The sequence below is a fragment of the Nicotiana tabacum genome, chromosome 1 (assembly GCF_000715075.1).
Source record: "Nicotiana tabacum cultivar K326 chromosome 1, ASM71507v2, whole genome shotgun sequence".
Classification (NCBI taxonomy): domain Eukaryota; kingdom Viridiplantae; phylum Streptophyta; class Magnoliopsida; order Solanales; family Solanaceae; genus Nicotiana; species Nicotiana tabacum.
Genome location: NC_134080.1, coordinates 149,845,647 through 149,853,525, shown reverse-complemented (window position 1 = coordinate 149,853,525; position 7,879 = coordinate 149,845,647).

Genomic DNA, 7,879 nt, shown 5'->3' with positions numbered 1-7,879 from the left:
CAATTGGCTGTGACTCCCTGCTCGGACTCCTACAAAACACAAAAATAACACTACAAAAAAATTAACACAATAAAAATAAATAAACAACAGTAAAAAGAAAAAGAGAAAAATAGAATTGGGTTGTCTCCCAACATGCGCTTGATTTAACGACGCGGCACGACGCCATCACTTTCACCACTTTTCCTTCCACTTAGAAGATATGAATTGCGCCCCAATTTTGCATCAATTTTTCAATCATTTTCATGAGGCAGTGGTGTGAAAATAAAGGAACCAAGTAATATGTATCGCATCTTGCACTTCTTGGCCTTTAAGTGAGGAATGTCGTTTTGTCTCCTTGGTGTGGCAAATTTCATAACATAAACACTTTGTTCCTCATCTGTTGACTCCTCCATATACTCGACTAGATCAATTCCCATGTCACCAACCAAACACAATGTTGAAAAGTGTTTAGAATGAGGTTCAATACACTCAAACTCCAAAATTGCATTATTTTTGACATTTTCAATTTTGCACTCTTCGTCAACCTTTGTATCATTAATAATATTTTTGTTGAATTGTTGGAATTCCTCTTTTCGCTCAATAAGTTGGCCAGTATCTACGACAATTGGTTGTAGGGCATCAGACGCCTTAACCTTTTTATTCAATTGAGCTTGCATGTCATGGATATCTGAGCAGAATTGGTCTATCTCTTGCTTGAGCTCAATTCTTCCTTCTATTAGTTGTTCTATCATATTTGAAAGACCATCATGGACAAACTCTTGAGATTTTATCATTTGAGGTTGTTCGTCTAGCCAAGATTAGCTCACTACATCTGCTTCTTCAAAATTTTCCTCTTGCTGGTACTCGCTCTCCCTTCATTTAGTTCTTCCATATTGGCCTTTATTCATGTGATTGCTCCCCTCATTCTTTTCATGTCTTTTTTTAGTTCATCTTGTTGCTCTGCTACTTGCCTCAAAATATCCCTACTATATGCATCAGGTTTCATATCCTGCACTTCATTACCCTTATCAAACTCATAAATATTATTAGAAAGATCATAATAAGGGCTTTGAGAAGGATGAAAAGAATTAGGACAGCCATCACAGTCGCCATCTTGACCACCACACATATTACAAATCTTCCACTCAAAGTATTGATATTGTGAGCATAACTCACCCCCGGGAACATTCTGACAATTTTTCCACCAGTGGAGTCCTCCACAATATGGACAAGGATCATCAAAATAAGAATAACCATCATGCGAATAATTTTTATTCCAAGATGCCATGTTAAAATAAATAAAAAATATTAACTAAACTAAAACAAAAAAATGAATAGATAAAAAAAATTTAAATGTCTAATCTAGAAAAATAGTTAATTTCTAAGTCCCCGGCAACGGCGCCAAAAACTTGTTGCTCCCAAATGCACACGCAAGTATACATGGTCGATAAGTAATATAGGATTGTAAGTCCAGATATCGTACCCACATGGACTTGTGATTAACTACCAACTAAATTAAACCAAATAATTAATCTATTCAAGCGAATCCTAACGTATGAATATTTAACTAAAATTAATCTATAGTAGCAAATTAAGAGATTAAAGAAAACAAGTTGGCAAATTATAGAGACGAACTCAATATGAGTGAATATTCTAGAGCTATAGGTTAGCTAACATTCCCGTTGAGTTTTCCACTTAAATCGTCTAATTAATTTATCTGGTTTATTGGTTGGCAGGGTTAATATTGCTCGTAGCCTTCTCCTGAAGTACAACTCGCCTATTCAAGCTAACCTAACGCCTATATTCCTATGGAATTAGAATTAACAAGAATGCATTTATAATTCCCGTATAATAACCAAGCAACGCGATTAGGTATATTCATATCCTTACCGCAAATCCGCCCCACTCAAAGTTAAGATCTTGCTCTACTCAGTCTTATATGCAATCTAGAATTCCCTCTCCCGAGTTCAATCCTAGATACGTAGATAGTATTAAATTGGTGATCAAAGCAATCTAATAATTAAGCGCAAGATTGAATAAATAAACCAATATGATAAAATAATAAGAACGATTCAAGCTTCAAACCACAACGTTCATGTATTACCCAACACTCTAGAACTAATAAACTATGAGATTAAAGGAAGAGAAGCGAAGAAAACTAGTTAGAAGCCTCCTCCAAGCGTGCTGTGTGTTCCTCCACGTGAATTCTCTCCAAAATAGTCTCCCTAGGTCTAAGATGTGTCCAAAGTCACCAAAATAGCATTTTTCCATGTATATATACCAATTAGGGTCGGGCCCAGACAAAAACACCTTCTCCCGTGCGCAATAGGACTCTGGCTCTATGAAATTTGTACAGCAGCGCCGCACCTTGCGCCGCACCATGCGGTGTGCTAGTGGATATTATCAGCAGTCTTACATTTTTCTTGTCACGCATATTTTTACACTGCTGTGCCGCACCTTGCGGCGTCCCATGCGGCGCGGTAGTGAGAAGTTGCGAAAATGCAAAACATGAGAGTTTTAGCCCTTTCAAATAGCTTTCCAACAATATATTGCAGAGCCCAAACAGAATTCTGAACGAAACGTTATATGCATTTTACTAGACAATACACCGTATGCCCGCTAGATTCTTTATTTCATTCTTAACTATCATCCGTTTATCCCCGAACACGATCCCGACACAATTCCTTGGGCTTTTACTCAGACTTCAAAGCTCCAAATCACTTTAATTCATTACATAACTCCTACATAGATCGGAACCACTCCTACAAGGCATAAAACACATATTTAGTGCAAAATACTAGCGATTAAAGCTCAAACTCAATTAAAGTGCAGTAAATTAGAGTGTAATAAGCGACTAAAATACACAATTAAAGCCTATCATCAACACCCCACACTTAAACCATTACTCGTCCTCGAGCAATCAAACTACACTTTATATAGACACGACCTTTTTAAACAATTCTCATAACTCATCACACCAAGAATATTTAAAATAGACTAAGCACAAGAGTGTAACATCTTCACCTCAAGATTTGCCTCACAAGTACCGTGCATTATTCGCAACTCCACTTACTCTAAGATAGATGTCGCTGACATTACTCGCCTTCATGAATCAAGTGCTCTCACGCAATAGAAGAGAGTAGTGCCACACACAATACAAATTAAGAATAATTAGGAACTCAAGATAGAAAGAATTCACTCACTCTCAGAAATAACATTCATATGCCACAAAAGATGCACCATAGGCTTTCCCGTGCTGTACTACTCTACTAATCGAGCTCGTTCAGTCTAGGATCAAGTAGGACTTTATTTGGTTGTAGTGTAGGCTGCGGGTCGGGTAGGATACATTTAGATATAAGAGTGATTACACCTCCCTAAGCACTTTAATACATACACTTTAACATTTAAAACCCCATGCTTATGTCAAACCATAACTCTACCTTCACATTAATATATATTTGCTCCCCACTTCTTTAAGCACAATTATATCAAGAGTCACCACTTATCAAGGAATATTTTTCACAACAATACAACTATTTTTTTTCTTTTCAACTCATGTGGCTCTTACTCTTTCAAAACACTGCACCTTTCTCCTTATTTTATTAGTTCCGCTGAAAAGCCAAACCAACCACCCCACACTTTAACTTTTACAAAGTTCATAATAATTCAAGTGCTCATGAGAGGTGAAAAGGTTCAAATAGATGGTGAATTCAAACAAATGGGTAGGACATGTAATGTGGTTACCAAAGAAATAGGATTACAGTCTCATAGGGATTAACTATGATACATAACAATTAGGCGATATAGATGGCTCAACAAAGAAATGCCTATATCACTTCCATGACTGAACAAAACTACTATTTCTCTTTGCAAAGACACAGGGCAAGTTCTAGACATCAAATGCAATGCACAGAATAACACAAAGTCCAATTTTCTAGGAGATCCATCGTCGGGAAAAGTCCAATTTTCTATATTTTTTTAATAAAAAACTCCAACACTAAGAACGAGTACTACAACTAAGCTAAGATAGCACAGAAAATCACACAGACAATCACCTCACCCCACACTTAAAATTGTGCAATGTCCTCAATGCATACTATAAATAATAAGAGGATAAAAGAGACTCCCTGGTAGGCCAAAGGCCGAAGCATTGGCAGCTCACGGGATACTCAGACTTCTCCCAGGTATAATCCCTTGTGCGGGTACCTCACACTTAGTTTCAACCACCTGCTCACTTTTTTGCATGCCTATTGGCTTTGAATCCATGCTCGTACTCCTACAAAGAACAAAAATAATACTATAAAAAAATTAACACAATAAAAATAAATAAACAACAGTAAAAAGAAAAAGAAAAAATAGAATTGGGTTGCCTCCCAATAAGTTTTTGATTTAACGTCGCAGCACGACGCCATCAGTTTTACCACTTTTCCTTTCACTTAGAAGATATGAATTGTGGCCCCAATTTTGCATCAATTTTTCTGTCACATTCATGAGGCGGTGGTGTGAAATTAAAGGAATCAAGTAATATGTATCGCATCTTGCACTTCTTGGCCTTTAAGTGAGGAATGTCATTTTGTCTCCTTGGTGTGGCAAATTTCAGAATATAAACACTTTGTTTATCATCCGTTGACTCCTCCATATGCTCGACTGGATTAATTCCCATGTCACCAACCAAACACAATGTTGAAAAGTGTGTAGAATGTGGTCCAATATGCTCAAACTCCATAATTGTATTATTTTTGACATCCTTAATTTTGCATTCTTCGTCAACCTTGGCATCATTAATAGTATTTTGGTTGAATTGTTGGAATTCCTCTTTCCGCTCCATAAGTTGGACAGTATCTATGACAATTGGTTGTCGGGCATCAGACGCCTCAACCTTTTTATTCAATTGAGCCTGCAGGTCAACGATATCTGAGCCAAATTGGTGTATCTCTTGCTTGAGCTCAGTTCTTCCTTTTATTAGTTGTTCTGTCATATTTGAAAGACCATCACGGATAAACTCTAGCGATTTTATCAGTTGAGCTTGTTCCTCTAACCAAGATTGGCTCACTATATCTGCTTCTTTAAAATTTTCCGCTTGCTGGTACTCGCTCTCTTCATTTAGATCTTCCATATTGGCCTTCATCCTTGTGATTGCTGCCCTCATTCTTTTCATGCCTTTTTGGAGTTCATCTTGTTGTTCTGCTACTTTCCTCAAAATATCCCTAATATATGCATCAGGTTTCATATCCTGCACTTCATTACCCCTATCAATGGAGATTATTAGCAGCCTTGGATTTTTCTTGACACGCTAGTTTTTACACTGCTGTGCTGCTCCCTACAGCATCCCATGCGATGCGGTAGTGAGAATATGTAAAAATGCAAAATACGAAAGTTGTAGACCTTTCAAATAGATTTCCAACGATATAATGTGAAGCCCAAACGGAGTTCTGAGCGAAAAGTTATGTGCATTTTACTAGACAATGCACTGTATGCCCGCTCAATTCTTCGTTTTGGTCTTAACTATCATCCGTTGATCCCCGAACTCGATCCCGGCGTAATACCTTGGGCTTTTACTCAGACTTCAATGCTCCAAATCACTTGAATTCATTCCATAACTCCTACATAGATCGGAATCACTCCTACAAGGCATAAAACACATATTTAGTACAAAACACTAGCGATTAAAGCTCAAACTCAATTAATGTGCAGTAAATTAGAGTATAATAAGTGACTAAAATACACAATTATATCCAATCATCAGTACTCCTCTAAAGGGGAGAATATGGAGTGATGTGGCATTAAGTCGAAATTAAGTGGTTTTAATGACTATGGAATGGTAAAGGAAGAATGCGATATTAAAAATGAAAAAGGAATGAGATGGAACTTATCCATATCCTAAAGATATGCTACGATTCAAGTGTAAGCACGACGTCAAGGAGAGGAAGTAAAGGTTCCAGCCCGAGCTGTTATTAATAAATAAGGAGCCAGTGTGAGACGTAATTTAAGACAAACGAAATAATCAGAGAAAGATTACGTGGAATGCTGAGATGAGAATGGGCCAAAGAGTAGTTAGTAATTGATTGGGAATAGCCTAATTATGGATAAACAAGAGGTTACAGACAAGTCAAGCAGATCGTGTAAGATAAACATAGTAAAACCCAATATAGTGAATTCAACCTTGCAGTTTTGACGTCCTGATCCCTGAGAAATATTCAGGTTGGAGTTGGGATAGTAAAAGGTACCATATGAGTATTATAGAAATAAAAGAGAATGTCACTGGGAAGACAGTCGAAAAATTAGTTCAAAAGCAACCCTACAAGCACTAGGGTGTGGAGGTAAGTAACTACGGATAATCAGAGGCGAGGAAGAATGTCAAAAATTCCATTGGATATTTGATGTTATAAGCTCGCTTCTATACGAGAGTCAGAGGGTCCCCCCTAATTACTACAACGAAAGACTAGCTAAGGAAATAAGGAAGAAGGATTCAACCTAAGCATAGTGACTAAAGAGGAAATGGTATTGTAGCAATAATCTCACTACGACATTGTATGCACTCCATAAGAAAGTGGCACCTACCATGTCCAATAAACGGGAAGTAAGATCAAAAGCAATACTTGAGATCATATGAAGTTGCACGAAAATTCCGGCATGCATGGTAACTAAGGTAAGCTAAGTAAGCACACAACAAGGAGGCATAAAGACCAGGGAATGTAATAGATTACATTTAAAAGAAAGTGGAGAAGGAACGTAGGGAATTATTGGATCAATGATCTAGAATTATTTACTTTATGAACGCACATAAGATTTTAGAGTAGTATCCATGTAGCATATATGTTGACAATTATAGTGTTATAGAAGACTCCAGTATAAGTTAAAAGGAAAGGGTTGAGTCCAAATCATAAACCAAGAATTTAATTGTCAGATGATGGTATCACAAATATTCCATAGCATCCATCAAAGGCTCAAGTAATAACTAATACCATGAGTCGCAGATCGAAAGATAGCTTAAGCCTACATAAAGGTTGATCAGAGGGAAAAAGAAACTAAAGAGTTACGTTGGCCAAGTAAATCAGAAGCCTGATTATTGGACCCAGAAAATTATAGAAATCGTGATTGAGAACATGGAAGGACCACTCTTAATATCAGAGATACAAGAGAGATAGTACAATAGCCATATTCTTTAACGACTCTACGATGAATCCAATCAAAATAGTACCAAACTCATAAAATGTTAGTACGAAGCACCCACCAGACTGTATATGCACCAGAGCTGCAAGTATTATAATAGAGTTTCAAGTTGTGGATGTGAATTATACATATGTGGAAGGGAGTTCATGAAAGAGATATAAGATGTGATGCAAGACTTTAAGGTGAGTAAGGTAAAAGTGAACAATGTACGAGACACTCAAATGCAGAAGGTTGTGAATTGTCTATACTTCAGACAAAAGGTTAGAAGCGTTAGGTTTCAGTATCTAGGAACGATAGCATCGCCAGTGGAAGATCTTCCAACCTATGATTTCTAAGTATCTAGAGGTCTAGCTAAGAGAGTAAAGGAGAGTTAGAGGACAATGCGATGTCTCGCTTGATGTTCCAAAATAACACAAGGAAATCTATAGTGCAAGCAAATTGAAGGAAGGTGGCGAATAATAAATAGATATGCGTAGGTCGCAAGCTAAAGATGGGTAAAGCGTAAAGTTTTACGAAGAGATGAGTAAGGATAAGAAAAGGGCAATTGAGAAGGTGACGAAAATGGATAAGTCCTCAAAATTAAGCCCATGAAAACAAAAAAAGCTACGGGTTTCTCTATGTTATGAAAAGTTCAGTATAGCCTTAATGAACTCAAAGGAGTCCGAGACTAATAACGTTTAGAAGGGATGGAATGTTGTCTTGGAAGTAGAATAAGGGTGTAATTATG